This window comes from Diceros bicornis, chromosome 23 (assembly GCF_020826845.1).
Source record: "Diceros bicornis minor isolate mBicDic1 chromosome 23, mDicBic1.mat.cur, whole genome shotgun sequence".
Lineage (NCBI taxonomy): Eukaryota > Metazoa > Chordata > Mammalia > Perissodactyla > Rhinocerotidae > Diceros > Diceros bicornis.
Window position 1 is genome coordinate 38,728,630 of NC_080762.1, and position 21,132 is coordinate 38,749,761.

Here is a 21,132-nt window from a genome sequence, read left to right on the forward strand (position 1 = left end):
TAGTGGCCTGGGACTTCAGAGGGCAGAAGGACAATTCTTTTCAGGGTCATCTATTGATAATTTGGTCAGGGAGAGATAGAGTTTTTTGATAAAAGGTGCTTGGTGCCCCTCCCATTGTAACATCTATTTTACATTATCTTTATAGCTATCATGATAGAAGATCTGTTCCAGGAATGAGCCACCATGTCAGATTTTTTTAGGCAGTTAGTGGGGGAGGTCAAATGTCCTTATTGTCTTCAGCTCGAAATAATCCGCATACCAGAGTGGTGCTTCCTGGGGCAGCTTGCCCTGAGCACCATCAATGGTTAGCTGCTTTTCAGTAAAAATTCAAAAAAAGGAGGTACTCAAAGTTAAATTACTAATATTTTACTCATTGGAATATAACAAATATCATAGGAATGGCCAAGTTTGAGGAAATAACAAGCCTGGCATCCAGAATGTACAGTCATGCTATCTCTGGAACAGTCTAGATAAACTGCTGACAAGAGTAATCTAAAACAAACCAGATTACCTATTCAAAAGAGAAATCACCATGATAGAGAACGCAAGCAGGCCAGCTTCAGAAATTCAATTAAGCAGGTTATCAGCTTGACAGCAAGCTGAGTTGTCTGTGCCTAGGAAATGGAGCCCTGATTCCCTACATGCAGTTTAGAGCCCTGACTTTGAAAAGGGATAAAATTCACTTTTAGAAATTACATATAATGAATTTCTGCTTCTGGAAATGTTGGACATAAAAGATATGATTTGATGAAATTTAGATTGTCATATTATAAACATAATAAAAAAACATTATTCTAAAGCATAAAACAAAATGAGCAAAAATCTGACCTAATTAACCTTATTTTCTAACACTATTATCTTTACAGACCAAACATCCCTCTATTTTAAATTGTAAAGGTTATATCATAATACACTTAAGAAAATCTTTATATATTTCAACCCCAAGTTTTGCATTTATTTCAAATTTATTTTCATACCATTCCAGAATATTTAATTCCCTCTGGTGTTCATTTAGTGATTTACATAGAAGGCATGCTGTGCAGACAAAGCAAGTTGTATTGCAATTTTCATTTCTCTCCAATTAATTTTAAAACCTGAGACAGCAGCAAATTCATCAATCATGATGTTGGAATGACTTTTCAGGCTTACATAGGCACATAAGGATATCATTATGGATGTTTGAAGCATTTCCCTTCAATAAAAAAAAACTGATGCATCTCACTGGTTTGCTGTATTTTAAGACAGAGTTAGACAAGGACAAAAGTATCAAAAGGTAGAAATGTCTATTTTTCTTTTGATGTGCTTTAAAAATCCTTATTAAACTACCTTGTTAGCTAGCCTTACTAGTTACACTTTTAAACTCAAACTAATGAATATGTTAATTATAAATATATCTATAAATAAAAATGGACGTGAGTGTTACTGGTATTACTCTTAGGAGGAGAATAGAAATCAAACTCTTAGGGAGACTCCTGGCACACATTCCCTTTGTTATGAAGAGTTATCACTCTGTTGTCATGCCACTACCTTAGATTCTCCCCCAGCTCTTGTTGAATTGCACGTAGATCGTGGGACAATAAGCTCCCCACTCCAGCTGGTTGGATAAGGAGTGAATGACCAATCCAAACTGGACTTTTTCAATTTCTTTCTATCATAAAGTTAGTATTCAAATAATGTAATCTCTGACAGAAATTTTAACCGAAAGCCATACAAAACTATGTTTGCGACACAAAGAAACCCATAACGGAAAGAGATAAGAATGAAATCAATCCAAATGGAGAAGGAGAGACAAGAGCATGCTCTCAGGTACAGTGAACTGGACTCATGATTTCTCAGGTCCCAACATCAGTTCCTTGAGAACGTTAGATTTTCTCACTGTGCCTGGGTTCTGTGAGATGACTTTCTCACTTCTAATTCATTTCTCTTTTTACCTAAAAAAATTTGGGGTGGTTTCTTACAAGAACATATACACTTAATAAATATTAACTCTCCTAGTTAAATAATTATTTATTGATTAATTAACAGATACTTTTATATCTTTTTGCTCAAATTTTTGTCTCATAAAATAACGTGGCGTAGGATTATTGGTATTATTCTCAACTAGCATTCTTGACTAGAAATTGTCAATTGGTCATGGAATCACATTAAGAGTGGAGCACAAAGGTGCAGGCTTGTAGCACCTGTTGCTATGATCTCTTGTCGCAGTTCCTAATCTCCCAAAGACTCAGATGTAAAATTGTCTATACATTTTGTGAGACACATGCCATTAAAATAATACTACTATTTTCTTTTATTTAAAATATTTTGTCTAATTTTTGTTGTTTCCAACCAGAAGTGGCCTAAGGCAAAAGACTAAGAAATGTTGATTCTTCTTGCTCTCATAATTAACTGCATGATATTAAGAAAATGTTACAATTTATTCTTAACTTCAGTTTTCTTTTTGATAAAAATGAAGATATAGGATTGCATGAGGATTAAACGAAGTATTGTACATAAAACACATAGCATAGTATCTGGAACTTAAGGATGTTGTAATAGGGCTATTATTATAATAATATTATTATGACTCACTAGGAAGTCATTTATAAAGAGAGGTGCCAACTGAGAAAGTAAACAGAAAGGAACAATCTTGTAACTGGAAGTAACACAACTTTACGAATGATGATCCTGTAGCTGCAGGCTTTTGGTAAACTAGTGGAATTTTACTAGACAGAGAATATGAGGAAGGGAACTTCAAGTTGAAGAACTACAATAGTCCCTCAATATTTGCAGGGGATTGGTTCCACTAGCCCCCTCCATGCCAAAATTTGCAGATGCCCAAGTCCCTCATGTAAAATGGCATTGTATTTGCACATAACCTAGGCACATCCTCCTGTATACTTTAAACCATCTCTAGATTACTCATAATACCTAATACAACGTAAATGCTATGTAAATAGTTGGTATTCTGTATTATTCGGCAAATAATGACAAGTAAATAAAAAGTATGCACATGTTCAGTGCAGAGGCAACCAAGCAACCATGGTAGGCTTTCGATCTGTTGTTGGTTGAATCGCGGATGCAGAACCCACAGATTGGGAGGGCATTTGCCCTAGAACTATAAAACAGATAATATGTTAGCCAGCAGGTAAGAATGTGACACAGTGGGGTGTAAAGATATGACTGGGTAGAAGGGTTGGGCCTCATATTGCTGGATACCTTACCAAGGCTGACTCTTGCATCTAAAGTTTGGATTTCCGTCTTTCTTACCTCCCTAAGAACTGATTTCCATCAATGATGTCTTCTCTCTCCTATCTTGAGCACACAAATACATAACCTAAAAAGTATATTTTCTATGTCTTTGGCCTAAAAATGCTTATTTTTCTTCAACTTAATAGTTCTACAGAATTGTCTTCTAAGCTACCTCTCTTCTCTTCTCTTCATTTTCCAAAAGAGTACTTTACATTCACTGTCTTCACATTTTTTGTTGTTTTTTGTTTGCGTGCTCTACTTCTTCAATCATTTTTGACCTGCACTCTACTCCCCAAAAAGGCCACATGATGTCATGAACAGACCACAAGTTTGGGAACTAGACACAGCTGCTTCCAATCTCTGTAATCATTAGGTAACTGACTTTGGAAAGACTAGTCCATTGCCCAGCCTTGAAAAAATGATTGATATCGTCTACCCTGTGATTTTAATGTGAGAATGAGAGGACCTAATCTACGTAAAATACCTAGCACAGCGACTGACACAGATTGAGTGATCAATATGTATTCATTCTATTTAATTCTGTTTCCTCCCTTGGGGTTCAGTAACTGTTGCTCAGATCCTAACTTACCTTACTCTCTGACTTGACAATTCTCTCCCTAAAACACTTTCCTCCTTGGTTTTAGTAAATCTGCAGTCTGCTTTGATCCTTTACTATGTTTCCTTTCTTCCTCTTCAGACTCTTAACTCCAGAATCTTCTCTTCTTTGTATATTTTCTTTTAGCATTCTTAGCTGGTCCAGCATATTAAACTACCACTGCTACAAAATGGACTCACACCTCAGAGTCTCCAGAAGAAACACAGCTCTGCCAAAATCTTGATTGTAGTCCATAAGGTGCCTTTTGGACTTTCGGCTTCCAGAGCTGCAAGATAGTAAATTTGAGCTAGGTCACTCAGTTTGTAGTAATTTGTTAAACCAGCATTAGGATATTAATACACACACCTGCACAGACACCAAGACATTCTGAATTTACTTCCTTTATGTATTTTGCCTCTTCTCTTTCAAACTTCTATGACACTGCTTTGTTTGAAGACTTTATCTAGTAAAATGTATTGCCCCAACTCCATCTTTAAGCCCCATCAGTGTGTCAGTTGCACTGCCACCAGTTAGTTATCAAAAACATTTGTGTTGTGATTGATGGCTCTTCTATTTTCCAAGAGCAATCCTTCTCAAAGTGTGGTATGCACGCAAATGATGAAAATTAAGAGATTTTAGTTTTGTTCAGATGACTATCTTAAAAATTTTTCCTAGTTATGTATTTCTTGTTTCATATATTAGAAAAATATAACTAAATCCCTATACTTGTGCTACACTGAATGTTTGTGTCTCCTCAAAATTCATATGTTGAAATCTAATTCCCAAAGTGATGGTATTTAGAAGTGGGGAATGTCGAGGGGTGATTAGATTAAGAGGATGGAGCCCTCGTAAATTAGATTAGTGCCCTTATAAAAGAGATCTCAGAGAGCGTTCTTACCCATTTCACCATGTGAAGACACAGAGAAGAGATAGCCGTCTATGAAGCAGGAAACGAGCCCTCACCAGACACCGAATCTGCCAGCTGCCATCTTGATCATGGACTTCCCAGACTCCAGTACTGAGAGAAACAAATATCTGTTGTTTTAGCCACCCTGATTATGGTATTTTTGTTATAGCAGCCTAATTGGACTAAGACAACCTGTGATTTCACAGATGTTCACAGGAAAAGAGTTTAAAAAATAGCGTTAGCACTAAGTTAGAAAAAGAACAACTGATACTCAGGTAAGGCAAAAATTACAAAGAATTTAGACAAATGTCACAGGCTTGGAAAATACTAGAATAAAGAATTAAGCTCAAACTGCTTGTCATTAAGTCAACTACATAAGGCAATATAATGAGTTACAAATGAGAAGTGTTCCTTCCAAACTATAAAGACTTTGATTTTTAAAAATGATAATCTTTTGTGAGTGACCAGCTTATCAGTAACTTGATAATTTTGATAAAGGATAAAAATTATCAAAATTAAGTAAAGGAATCTCTAAAATACAAATTTATTCTTACAAGACTTGCAATAGCTTTATGGATTTTTAGAGTTTTAAATTTTAATACATTGTTATTGCTAATTATTCACATTTAGTACAAAGAAAATCCCTAGCATACAGGTTCCCTGGGAACCCCAGGCCTACTGAAGGTGAAGATTGAGGGTACTTCTCCATTTATAACAAGTTTCCCAGGGAATTTTTATGATCAGAGACGTTTGAGATACTGGACTGCAGCAACAATCACAAAAAGACCTTTTACTTCTCTGTGAAGTATACTAGCTATGTAGATAGTTTCTATCTCAAAAAAAGTACTTTACTTTCCTCAAAGTCATACAAATATTGAGGATACACAGAAGATTTTCCAAACTTGAGACTTTTAAAGTAAATAACAGCAGGAAACACTAGTATATATTTTTCTTTATTACCCACTTGGAAAACAAAGTTATGATTACTCTCTCTCTCTCTAAATCCAAGTGAAGTGAGTGAAGTATTTTGTAGGTTGAAGGGTGGAGAGAATCTTTGACTAGTCTTGCTTAAGTCAGATTGTATTCATTCACTGCTAATTACAATGATACGGTAAATATGAGTCAAGACCAGTCATCTACGTAGCATCATCTCCATTGAAGGTTTTAACCCAAGGATTATTAACTGAGAAGGAGTCAAGGATTGTAAAGCTTTTTGAAAAGGACACCGTGCTTTTCTCTTTTAAAAAGTGCTAAACATATATTTCAAATGAACTACATTCAGAACTTGCAATTTTTCTTTTTTTTCAATAAAGCACCACTCTCTCCCTTTGCTGTAATAATAAAAGTATAAGTCATTCCATTATTTGGAATTAGGAATGCATTTTTCACATAAATAATTTTATAGAGATTATGTTTCTAAACTTTTCTAAGCTACTTCATAAAAGATTATAGATCCCTTATCATCAGTAAAATATTCAGTGTAAAAAAGAAAAGACAACATTGTTAAATAACAAATTTAAATCAAACTGAAAATTTGACTATAAACTAGGTTTTTACCTCTATTGTGAATGCTGGTACTTAAGGAAAAGCCATTTTAATTAGAAGAGGATGAGAAGCAAGATGAAGATTTTTAAAGGGGATTTGTGGGCATTTTCAATGGCTGTGGAAGTTGGTGGTTCTGGTACTTTGTAATGCCTAATTTCATTTCTAGATTCACATTTGCTTTTTCTTTATGCAGTACTTCTCATACACTTTTCAACAATAATAAGTGCTGAGAAAGAGGTAAGAGAACCGCAGGTCTCCATGACAACTTTACTGAAAGGGAAACTGAGGATCCATTTTTAAGTGAGTACCAGAATTACCCTATTTCCATAGTTTTAATTATTTATACTTAAAAAAATGTAATGAAACTGATTTCCCCCAATCTGTTTCCTTCCTTCCTTCCTTCTTCCCTTCCTTCCTTCTTTCCTCTTCCTTCTTTCCTTTCTCTTCCTTCCTTCCTTCTTTACTTTCCTCTCTCTCTCCCTCCCTCCTTTCTTTCTTTCTTGTATTGCTTTTGCTTTCTAGTATAATGAAAAATAAATGAGATTTTTTTAATCTAACTAAAAGGTTACTGCTATTCACCAGCTGTGTAAATTTTGAAAAGGTTATATAACATCTGTCAGAATCAGATTCATGTTTTAAGTGAGGAAATAACATCTGTCCTTAGAGTTATTGTGAAGATTAATTGTGATAATGCCCTAGTATTGGTTTTGTCACATAGAATCTTATCTATAAGTCTAGTATTTATTAATAGGCCTTTCTTGTTTCTACTCCTAAGATATTCTTCACTTTATCCTTGTGATATTTCTGCATGCCAAACTGGGATTAGCCACATTTCACCAAAGTTCTTAAAATTCCAGAAATTTGGATGATCTAGAAAACACAGAAGATGCCCTAAGAATTTGATTTTATCATAAGAAATTGATTTTTAAACACTTCTCCCCTAGGGGACTAGATTGAAAAAATATTCTTGGAAAACCTTCATGTTTATTTGTAAATGCCCACATCTTCACAATTCTTAAATAAATCAATGTGGGATATAAGCATGATAACAAATGAAATACTCTTTATGGCTGTCCCTCATTGGTGGACAATGTATCCAGTGATACAAGAATTGTCATTATGTGATGTTTTAATTACCTCCTATTCTCCCCTTTGGTGAAGGAGGGATGCCCACCCTGGAATTACAGAGGTGGCTAGACACATGATACCCAACACTGGATAGATAAGATAGCAATTTATGAGTCACATACACTCACAGCCCAGGGGAGGAGGACACCACACTCCAAACAGGGCCACGTGAGGGCTGCGATCTGGAACAGATTGAAGAACCAGAGGCTGTGGGAGGCACAACCACAAGACTGTAAAGTGCCCCTGACTCCCCAGAGAGGATGTGATGGGCTTCTTTGAATCATTCTGTGGGCTAGCATGGAACTGAAACCTACTACTTAATGATAGGCAGGAATTTCACCTGCTTGATGAGGAGGTTTATTTGGGTAGGGGACCTTATTTGCAGGTGCAGAGAGAAGACATTAAACTTTTAATTAAGCCATTTGAGGTTTTCTTGATTTCACCAGTCCAGGCTGCACACAATATTGGACCTTAATTTCAGACATTACACCTAATGTGTGAGAAAGAAAGTCCAGGGATTAATACAGTAAATTTCCACTAAGCCAAGAGTCCAAAACAGAGTTGTGCAACTCAAATAATCAGAATAGGCACCTCTAATATATGTAAGAATGGAGAGGAGGCATTTCCTGGGATTTAAAACTTAAATCTATGCATTTTGGGTATTTCGTAGATTCAAGTCACCTCAATTAATTTTGAGTGCAATTACTTTTAGTTTTTAAAACATGGGAAATTCATTATTCTTTGAACAAAATTATTTTAAACTCAAAATAAATGACAAAGTTATACTTTTCTAAGTCAATCTCATACATACTAAAAAGTGGTGCTACTAGTTTGAAAGGGATAACTATATCAAAATTATCATTTTGTTCACTTGTTCTTTTTATTGCTAGAAAATTAACAGCTTCTTTTAGTAAATTCCTATCAATAAAATTAGCATTTAAAATAGATTTTTCAAATGAAAAAGATCATTTTTTGTTATTTTAAAAAGATGATTTAGATGTACCTCTAGTGATTTGGGGGTAGAGTTAACCTCTTTGTACTTTCTCGTTCCAAAAACATATGCTAATATGTTCCCAGCAATATTGTAAAGATAAACTGAAAATTCACTTTGCATAAATGAAATGGTATATAAATGCAAATTAATGGCACTACTATATGTTATAATTATATATAGAATCTTCCAATATGAAGCACTGTCTTAAGTTAGGATAGGTTCCCTGGGGGGAGATAAGGATGAAAGAGTTCACAAAAGGACACGTAAGATGGTTAAAATAGAATGAAACTTACACATATACAAAAGGAAAGTAGGAAAGCTAAGATTATTTAGCCTGGAAATGTGAAGAGATAGAGTGAATATAATTGAGTTATTTAAGATTTTGAAGGGTATAGTAAAAATTGATAAGATCCTTTTTTATATGCTATTCCATAATACAAGAAGGAGAGATCACTCAAAACTAATGGAAGGTTAATTTAAACTGAACAAAAGGAAATACTTAATCTTCACTTAGTGTAAAGTCAAACCACGTAATTCAATACCTTAGAAGATTGTAGATTAAAATACAGAGGCTACATTTTAAAAATAGAAAAATATGGACATTTTTTAGCCAGAGCAATTTTCCATATTAAATGGGAGAAAATCAAAATGTATATCCAATGTAATTAAAGGATGATCATCAGGATTAGCAATATGGTTATTTCATCTCTCAATTTAGATACAGAATTAGCAATAGACCAAGAAGACTGCTGAATTTTTATTATTCTTGAATCATTTGTAGTTTTATTTTCAAGAAGGAAATCACTGAACCTGTCGATGTGTCTACACCTCATCATCACCACATTCCATATTCGTTCCACATTCTTTTTTTCCCCTACTAATGATCTGGATTCCTTTTATTAATCTACAATTTCATCTATGTACATGACTTATGCCAATAAATTATTGGAAACACTGCTACAGAGTCAAATTTTATATATTAAAGTTTGGATTTTGCACGCTTACTTTATACTGAAGAGCTGTGGGAATGAATTCAGTAAGCAGATATTCTGATCTTACAATTTTCAATATTTTGTGTTGTTTTAATTATAAAAATTAATACTTTAGCAATTTTAATATGAATATTTGGAAAAGAAGGATGTAGTTCAAGCATCTGTGCAGTTTTATAGAAAGCAAATTTCTGAGATATAAATTATTCTCATTTAAATGTTTAAGAACATTAAAAAATGGGGGAATCAAGGTAAATATATGAAGCTGAATGTAAACAGGTCCTTCTAGACACAAACAGTAGGGATATACATTTCTTATTTTATTCCTATTTAAAAAGTTTAAAATAGATAAAGTTTTAATTTAAATTTTTAATATTAATAAAAATGACATTAACAGTCAGTAAATGTTAATGTCTTTTTTATTAAAGAATATCACTTTTAAAATGAAAGCCAGTTATATTTTGAAGAGAAGAAAAGACTACAATTTTACTAGAACAAATGTTTGCTTTGGGGAAAAAAATCAATAAGCAGTCACATTGACTACTGTTTTTCCTACTAGAGGGACTGACAACACAAGCATCAGTCCATTTTTATTTGGTTCCTGGCTTCTTTTGTGGGCAGTTTCCCAGCGTTGGGGAATTACAGATTCCAGGAACAATCCAATAGACCTATTTTAGTTGAAAGTTGATTTTATTTTAACAGCTCAAGATTTAGTGACTAAGGATTTCGTTTAAATGGGAACTTGAACAAATCCTCTATGGGGCAGATATTTTAGGCTTTCCAAACTCAGAAATTCAAAGCACAGTGTATGATAGCTGTGACTTTAAGTCATATTTTCCAGTAACTAAAGCCAAGAAATGAGAAATGTTAAGAAAAACTGGATGAGCATATTGAGTCCTAATTGTGTTATATGAGAGGAAATATGAGAGGAAGTTGGGACAAGCTGAGAGGAGTGGTATACATTATGAAAGGGAGGGCAGAAAGTGTTTTGTTTGGCTTTTTTGTTAAGTGTTTGCATGCAATAAGTGTGTGCTTTAATAATTATTACATATTTGAAGTAAATTTTTTTCAAGTTAGAAAAAAAATCAGTCTCATGAGAAAAATTTGTAAAAGTGTGGCTATATAACCCATTTTCAAAGACTGAACAATTTTCTAGTATAGTTTAAGGAAACCTTAAGCTGTGAATATATGCTTCAACTATATTGCTAAATTTTAATATAATGAGGTTATAAAAAAATTTAAATTTCCCAAAGTGCTTCCTTATATATTGAAATTTAATTGCTCTCCCATAGAATCATTAACGCCTTCACATTGTGATTTGTTTGCCAACTTATGGTTGCCCTTGTCTCATAATGATCTGAACGTTATTCAAATACATCAACAATACCATTAGAATTTATACTTAGGAAGAATTATATTAAGTAATTTTTATTCTGGTCATTTTGTTTCTTTTAAGAATATTCTGATCAAGTCTACAGAAAATTAAAAATGATTTAACTCATGATGCCTTAAAATTAGGGCATGGTTAATATACATCCCTTTGGTAATACAGAGGAGGAAGACAATTCCTTTACCCTCTAGGTCCTTCTGGCTGGTCTAAGAATCAAATCGGCATGAGACAGAATAAAGGAGAAAATCAAATACAGCTTTATAACATGTATACATGGGAGAAACCCAGGGAAGCTGAGTAACTCCCAGAATGGCCAAAGCCACCACCTTAAATACCATTTTCAGCTAAAGACAAAGGAGGATGTTGGGGGTAGTGGTTTGGGACTTCAAGGAGGAGGAAGGCAATTTACATGGAGATGGAAATGCAAATGGGCCAACTATAGACAATGTGACCTGAGAGGCACATTTTACATTACATTACATTTATCTTATGGTATTAGCTCCTTCCTGGAACAGGCCCTTCTATTTTAAATCCCTTTAGGCAGTTAGGGGGAGGGTCAACGTTTCTTTCAGAGTCTTCTTTTGCTCTTAGAAATAATCACTGCAAAGAGACACATTTTGGGGTGGCCAATTCTGGTCCCCCACAATAGAATGAATCAACTTTTATATATTTTTTAATAGCCGCTATTTTTTGATTATATACTCATATTTTAAAAATACCATACCAAGAATTTACAGCATAAATTGCTTCAGTCTTCAAACTTTGAAAGAGAATTTACACATTAAAAAACTGAGATTTGGAGAGCAATAATGACTGTCCATTCTTCCAAAAAGGCCTCCATCATTTTCATATCTTACATGTCTGTATTTGGAAATAAGGAATTAGGAAATAACACTAATACAAATGTGGAACTTGTAGAAAGAGGCTCTTAGTTGGGATTCTTATGGCACCCTGGGACTACAGAGATAAGTTAAAATGACACATCAATATCAAGTGCTGTTTAGAATGTGAGAGTCACTAGCAATTATAAATCTAATTAAGAAGCAATTGATTAGCTAGATATCCTGGAGCTGAAGAGTTTTCTGATATCATATATTGAATGTTTCTGAATTTTTAAAGTTTTCTTGGTAATGTAAGAGTTTTTCTTATAATATTAAGGTGAAGAAGTAACTACTAATGTGAAAAAAACTTGCAGTGAACAGAGTTAAATAGGCAAGGAAGACTTTATTCAAGACCATTGCAATAAAGGAAGGAAATGGAACTCAATTTCCCCAAAACAAATGGCAGAAAGGGTGAGAAAGTGGAAAAACACTGAAGGACATTGGGGTGGAGATTTGTGGATGTGATTAGGCCATCTGTTTGCCAATTGGCACTTATGGAAGTCAAGGTCCTACTTCCACAGAGACGGGGAGATAGGAGTGTTTCCTTCCTTAATGATTACATTTCACAAGGATGGTTTCCAGGTCCTTGAGAAAGCCATGCCTATATTGTAAAACTGGCAAGAGGCTGGGAGAAAATATACATCTCAAAGAGACAGAGAAAGAATTTACAATTCCAACTTTTCTAAAGTAAGTGCTTTAGGAAAAGGGAAATCAGAGGCCTATAGTCAGAAAAAACCTGTCTAAAGATTAATCAAGCTGAGGGAAATGTAAAGGCTATCTTGGTTACTAATAAATTTCTCTGCTAGTTTTCTATTTGAGTAAATAAAGGAGAAGATATGAATATAGGATTACAGAGTAATAGCCATTGTAATTGTGGTACCACAACAGCACATGCAATAGTGGCTGGCTTGGAATGCTTAAATCCACGTTCTCTAGATTCCCTGGGCCACAGGTCATCTTGGAGAGTGGACTTCAGCAAACCCAAGTCTCATATTTAGACAGACCTTGAATTGTGTCTAACAAGAGGAGAAAAACAAATTCTCTTGCCAAGAATTATGTAAAAATTATGATAAGAATAATTCCTTGTTATATATTTATATATTTAACATATATAAAATATTATTGAGATCCTTTCTATTTACTATCCTGCTATTATTGTTGGTGGCAACATTGTTGCTCACATTAAACTTTTAAGTGAATTCATAGATTCACTCATGCTATGGGTCTTCTTAAATTAATTTTACTTTAGGTAGCATGTTTCTCAACCAAAAGTTTTCTATTAATTATATAAAACAAGCTAAACATGAAATTGGGGAGAGAATACTGTAATTCCAGTTTATGTTGATTTCTTTATTTCTTGATCTTTTGTGTTAATGATGTTCCATTTTAAACCTATGACACATTACAATTTACCAAAATGGTTCATTATCAAACTGATATTTTTTCACAAACTAACCAAGTTATCTTTCTTTTATAACTACAGTGTATCCCAAAGTGTTGTCCAATGATCATCTCTGCATTAGGATCATCAGATATATTTGCAAAAATTCACTTCCTTGAGTATCTCTCCAGACCCACTATATCAGAATCTCTTAAAATGTAACTCAGGAATTTGTAGAGATTCCTGGGCGAACATTTGAAGAATGAAAAAATTCAGAAAGAAAGGAAGGAAGGAGGGAAGGAAGGAAGGAAGGAACAAAGGGAAGAATGAAGGAAGGAAGGAAGGAAATACATAGAATATAGTTGTAAAATAAAAAAGTGTAGAAGAAAAATTACATGGGATGGGAAATTTGCATAATAGTTATAGTACTACAATAGTACATGTACATAATGAACATTATGAATATAATGAGTACCGTATCATATTACTACAAATATTTTTTATTACATTTCTGAAAAGTTGAGGTTATTTCAGGATTCAGGTTAACAAATATATTTTGCATGTTTATTATGACCTGGGCAATATGCTAGGTCCCAGTCACGCAAAAAGTAATGACAGAGGAATAAATCAGACTCTTTTTCTTAAAAAATAAATATGATTCATAAAATAGTACGGTTATAGCATTTATATAGCTAGGGCGATAGTATTTGTATCCTAGGGATCGTTTTAACAAAATGTGTATGTATAAGCTATATTTGATACTGACGTAATATAATCAAAAGAAAATTTGGAGGCAACGATAGAAATACCATGAATTCTTTTCATTTATAATTTGTTTTGTCTGTGTTCCCCAAACTATCACTGGTGGTATGTGAGATAATTTTACATCAAAAATAATAAATAGTTTGATTTTTACTTTATGTACTTACTTAGATGTATACATTAGAACATATAGTACATAAAAGCTAAGATTTTATGGATATTATTGCTTAGGAGGAGGCTCTTTGGGGAATGTTTAATCTTCTAGCTTGTTCTGACTACCTGAATTATAGACCTGGTGCTTAAGCATGTCTATGATCACAGCAACTTAATCTTCTCCCCAAAGTATTCAGACGCCTGGCTAGCAGAAACAACAAAGGAGGCTCAATTACACATGTGTCTCTAAATTTCTATGCAAACAGTTGTGATCTTTTGGATCATATATTGAAATAAGATTTCTAGAGATACACAGATATGGGAAAAACCATGATAAGCAATAATTTGGTAAACATTGCATTCGGAGTCTACCATAAGTAACGTGGTCAGAGTATTCAACAAAGAAGCTATAAAATACTGTAGTAATTTTAAATATTATTCATTACTTAACTAAAGTTTTGGACAAGAGACTCAAATCATCAAGAATTAACATTATCCTATAACACTGAGTGAGAATGAAAGTTTAGAAAAGTTCAACAGATAGAAATATGCAAAGTAATTGCCGTTCAGGTAGAATTTACTCTTTGAGAACAGATTCATAGTGGAGATGTTTTAAAAACAAGTGGGATTTTTTTTTTTTTTTACTTCTTTATCACCAAAACCCTAAAAGAACAAAAGTGGAATTTAACAAGTGATGTTTGAAGCAATTTTTAGAAATTATTAACGAAATAACATGCCAACCATAGCAAAAGAGTGGCACAGGAATTCTGACAAGCAAAAGCAACTTAGAGAGGGTTGAATTGTAAATGGAAATGAAAGGACAAAGGAGAATAACCCTGAAAGTTTGAGCAGGATCTGGGTTTCTGTGTTTCCTAGGATGTTATACAGAAATCCAGGAAGAAGTAGAGAGAAAAGTAAACTTCTTTTAAAAGTCCAGAGACAGGCTTAAATAATTAGTTGACTAAATTAAATTAAATTAAACAAATATATAAAGTAAAATAATAGTATTAAGTAATGCCTTGGGGCTTATGTATAAGAAATTTACAGTGAAAAACACTGGGTGTTATACCAAGTAATTTTTCCTTACTTATAAATATTTATTTACTTTTGTGAAACAATGTCTTGAAAACAAATATTTTAAAGTATTTTGCAAAACCGAGCAAGTAATTGTTTTACTTGTATCAGTAATTAAAACTAAGTATGCCTTTTTATATCTATAGAGAGTAATCCTGTGAAAGCAACATAAACATTATAAATGATTATTTTATTTTATATTATAACTCTTTGAGTGCTGAAGCATGAGATATGAATGCTCTTCTACTAGTTGGCAAAACTATAATGACAGTCGGTTATAAAATTAACCAGTGATTTTAAATGTACCCTTTTTGAAAATACCCACAGTATTATGTTTTGCTTTATGCTCACTTACAGCTGTTTACAATCACATTGTGTGTATATGCAATTTAACTGCTCTAAAATTATTGATAATTTTTAAAATACTTAAGAGTAAATAAAATTAGGTTTTATTATATTCAATTATTAATTGATATAGTCCATGTGATAAACATTTAGAAAAATTCTACCATCTGGTGGATAATTGCCATTAGCTTTTGAGATACAGTCTTTCAATCCATAATCTCTGTGTGTTGTAAATGCTCATATTAAAGAGCTGTTGGTAGAATATGATTGAACTATATACAAATAGGACATCGTCTATATATAGACTGTGATCTAAGATGCATGTACATATACATTTTTTAAATAAAACATGTATAATTTGTAACCATTTTTATTATTTCACAATTCAATATGTTTTTCAATATTATTAGATAGAAATCAATGTGTAATGCATTTAAAGGCTAAAAATCTACCTAAAAATTCTTTATCATTGCTATCATTAAAACAGAAATAAAAAATTTTAGATGTATATATAAATGTGTGTATGCATGCATGTATTATGTATGTATGTACGTATACATACAAACTCAAATCACATGATTGCATACATATTTGGATTAATAGCATTGATCTAGTAATGTGTTTTATCACACTTTTTTAACCTATGCTCTTTACACTTGCCTTTGAGTCATTATATGTGAAGACCAAATGCAAGTTTGTGTGTACAACAGTTGGCATTCTGTTTAGAGTGATTACATAGGGCTTGTATTTCTTGAGGGATTATATAATAACTGAAAGAAAAAAAAAAACCTCAAAGCCTCAGAGGAAAAATGAGCATATAACTTAAAAGATTTTAGAAAATAACTGTGCCATGTTTTAGGATATTGTCAGTTATACTAAGGATAAATATTAAGCTTTTTAAGAAAAAAAATCAATTTCATGCACCTGATCGCATAATTTGTGGCACAGCTATGCTTTGAAGGAGGAAATTAAATTCTTACATCAGATCGTGTTATTTGCACTAGAGAATGGTTTATAAAAGAAAGCAGAGTTAAAATAAGATTTTAAAAAGACAATACCATGTGCTGACATAGATGCTGAGCTAGAACTTTATTCATTGCTGGTGGAAATGTAAAATGGTATGGCCATTTTGGAAAACAGTTTGGCAATTTCTTGTCAAGTTAAACTGATATCTAATACATGATTAAAAAATGAAAAAGTTTATTCATACAAAAACTTGTATACAAATGTTTATAGTAGCTTTATTTATAATTGCTAAAAGTTGAAAAAAATTCTAACTGTTGATTGGATAACAAACTGTGGTACATCCGTATAATGAAATACTGTTTAACAATAAAAAGGAACTATTAATACACATAATAGCATAGATAACTCTACAAGGCAATATAAGTGAAAGCAGCCAGTTTCAAAAGGGTACACACTGAACAATAGCCTTTATATAAATATCTGTGGTTGCTTGTGGCTAGGAGTGTGGGAGGGATTGATTATAAAGTGGCAGCACAAGGAATTTCTTGGTGTAGTGAAACTGTTCTGTATCTTGACTGTGGTGAAAAATATACATGCCTCTATGTATTTGTTAAAACTCTTTAGAACTGTATACCAAAAATGGTAAATTTCAGTGGATGTAAATTACATAGATATAGATAGATAGATAGATAGATAGATAAATAGATAGATATAGATAGATAAAAGTAATCATGATTTTACAACAATGATCAAGCATACTCTTCCTTATTCACAATATCTAAAATGCAAATTACATTGTTCTTGAGAATATAAATTGGTAAATGAGTGTTAATATCATAACATAATAGAGTGAATTCAGGTTTGAGATTAGAAAGTACACAAACTTCCTCTTTTATAAAGAATGAGAAATTATCCCAAGTGAAAATTTGTAGTTATTAGTACTTTACAGTGCAAGCTTTAACAATCTTCTCAATGTAGACAGAAAATAACCTAATGTCATTTTATGGATGTAATATACATGTGATATGTATTACTTGTGATATTTAAATACCCATGTGGACTTGACTGGATTGTTTTTTAGTGCAATAATCTATGACAACTAATCTGGAATCTTAAATTCTTCCATACTAAAAGAACTGCTGTCTTACTGAGTCTTTCAGTTGTTATTATTTTTTATCTACTACAATTTTATTACTATTTTCTAAAGTACTTTTTTTGCCAAATTTTATCAAGAGAACAGAAAAAATGGCTTTTGTTAAAGAAGCTGAAATGATAGAAAATGTGTACCCACGAATTACTCATCATTTGTCTGTAAAAATTAATTTCCTGAATGGCATTTGTGTCTTTGTAAATGGAGATGATGATATCTCTCCTTGTTTAAAAATTCACTCTATTCCTAAGTTTTCCCTTAGAAAATATTAGTACTAACTATTTCTTTAGTCCTGTTGTCTTTCTGAAGCTCTATCACATAGGATATATGCTTTTTAAAATCCAAAGTAACAGTGGAATTTTCAAGATAGTGATTTACTTTCTCTTACCTAAAGAGATTCTGGAGGTTGAAGTCCAAGGATGTTATGGAAGCTCCATGGATATCAGGGACACAGAACCTCCCAGTTTTTTTTTTTTTTTTTAACCCCTTCTCTGCCTTCCTTAGTGAGTAATTTCCATCTTCAGTATTAAATTACTATTTCAAGGGCAAAGAAAGATTACATATGAAGGGCAAAATACACATCTTCCGGTTTTGACAATCCTCTTTAAACAGTTTTTTTTTAAAGCTCCTCTCATTAGTCTTCCTTTCATTCCTTTGGTCATCTTAGCTGCAAAGGAAGACGTAAAATATCATATATTAACTGTGCCAAAATCAACGTCTTACTAGTCACCCTCCTCCCTCCCAAATGGGGACAACAACAAGGTCATACCCAGTTATGCTGTGAAGCCCAAAGTCTCCTGTATCTGGTGCTGGGTAGTCCTTGATATCAGATACAGACATGGCTCCTCGTATTTGTAATCCAGAAACTAAATTCCATTTATCTCCTCATAACGTACTCATTACATAACGGGAGGTCAGAATAACCTCACAAGACTCTGAGTGAGTAAAGTAGAAAATGCAAAGTGAATAGCATTCGCTAGTTCAGAGCAATAATCAATCTTGCTTTTATAGAAATGAGAACAATTGATGCCCACTTGGTTTCCGCTTAGCAAGTATGCATGGCACATAATTGATACTTAAAGTTAATTGAATCTGTCATAAAATTCATGCTCAATTAATATATACTTGAAGAATGAATAAGTGAATCAAGTATCTAAGTGGGAAGATACATTGGGTTTATTTGTTTTTGGTGGCCAGTAGAAGAATAGTTTAGACTTCAATTGTATATTGGCTGATGATTGGGATTTTAAAAATAAATAGCAGGCTTGTGGTAATTAAATACTTAAGTGATAATTTATAGCACTTTTAGAAACTGGATAAATTAGATTTAGACTTTTCAGCTGAAGATGATTTCTCTGATGATGTAGATAGAATCTTTCATGAAATAAGCTAGGAGACAAAAGACTGAAATCAAAAGATAAAAAAATCAATTGTGTTATATTTAAAATGTGTGTGTATGTTCTTTATCATTATTCTAATAATAATATTATTCATTTGATTCAAATAATTACAACATTTTTACATTCAAAGTATAAGCAACTCCTTTTTAGGGGTAGAAATACTCAATAATCCACTAGTTATTAGTGATTAGTTCATTATGAATTCCATCCACCATACTTCTCTCTCATATAATGACTGTATAATATGAACTCTAGCCTATGGTATATGCTTTAATAAATATTATCTTTGGTAGTCTTCCTGTAATGTTCTTAATATCTTTGAGCTTCCTTTATATATTTTTGCCTTTGAGTCTCACTCCCTACCTCCCAACCTTGTTTTACAAGAAGAGAAGGGAAACGAAGATAAGTAGACACTGTCTGCCCTTTTACAAGGTGATGATCACTGTCTGTTAGATAATCTATGGTTTCCCGCAAGTGGAAAAATAAGTGATGCATTAGATATGGTGAACAAAAGCTTCTAGCTTTGTTAATTTTCGGGATCTCATTCGAACTCCTACTCTTCTTTCTTCCTGGCTGTTACCCCTGGAAGTTGCCTTTATTTTACTCAGCTATTTCTCTTTCCCTTTCTATTATTGATATCAGGAAAAAAAATTACACCTATATGTGTGTGTGGTTACAGATATGTATGTATATATGTGTGTGTGTGCGTGCCTGTGTATGTATCTGGGAGACAAAGAGAGAGAGAGAGAGACCTTCCAATCACAGCATAATTTTATATTTCCTAAAGTACATGTTCTCTAAAACTTTGGCTTTGCAAATGTTTGCTAAAACTACTTAATAACTCAATATAAGCAAACAATAAACAAAAATGCCAAATGCTCAAGTAGTATTTATTCTAGATTAAACAACTATAATATTTATCGATTATATTGCCTTTTATATGGCTATGGGTAATCTGATTCCACAGCTTCTCCAAATGCAGTTAAAATATGATGTGTTATACATTGTTTTTAAGAAAAATATATTGCAAGTTGTTGAGTGTTTTACACATAATCAACAGAAAGTCTTGTCATGTGTTAATTACAGTGAATAAAGCCCACAGCAGTCAGGATGAGCATATCTTGCAAATATAAATTCTCAAAGCAGGAATGACTCTAATTTCATTCTTTTAAAAAATTTCTGGTTATAGTAGTGGCTCAAACTTAAGAAGCAGAATTGAAAACAAAGACAAAATATTCTTCAATCCGTTAATCTAACCTATATAACAATGATAAATATGATCATAAGAAATGGTTTTAAACTTCTCTGATTTTGAATTATTAAAAAACATATTAATGTGTTATTACTTAGAATTTTAATATTTTTGGAGTTTTTCAAATAGTTTGAAAGCTGAACACTTTACATAAATAGTCAGGAATCAGATTGATATGATCATCAGCATCTCTATTTCATAAATGAGGAAAATGAGAAAAAGAACAATATGAGATCTGAAATAGTTTGCCTACAAATATCTACTCTATACAAAGACTTATGTCAATGCTTTGTAGGATAATATTATGAATCAGCCAAGTTAGAGACACACCAAGTTATACGTTTGAACAATTCTTGAACACCAGACCCTGAGGATCTAGAATGCTGAGACTCCAAGTCCAGAGGATGGTCAAGTGTTTGCAGTTTTGTAAACATTTGCTAAACTGAATTGACATGAGAGAGTTTTTCATTGATGAATACCCAATGAGAGGAAGTAGACTCTTTAAAAAAATCTCCTCATTCCTTAAACTGTTTTTATCTCATTTTAAGATGAAGTCACCACTAGCATATTATCCCCTAATATGCTGTTTTCCAGGACATACATATCAGTTTCTTTAGATATTGCTTCTCAAATGTAGTTAAAAAAATTAACATTATTGTATTCTTTAATATAATTCTGACTATGCTTCAGTTTGTCAATGTTTATTGTCAATTTTGTCACCTAAAATAAAGTATTATACTCTAGGTATTAGAGATTTTTACAGCTGGAAATCACCTCAAATATCAACGGAATAAAAGGATTATTGTCTATGATTGAGACACTATAATATTTCACTTATCTATGAGTCACTTATTTGAAAACCTCAAGTATTCACAGGAGAGACAAAAGCCAGAATGTCTTTCCAGGCTTGTCAGGGAAGCCAGGAATCCTGGCAGTCAGTCAGAGCAGATGGTGTAGACCAGGCCTTGGCAGAGTCAGATCCCAAGACA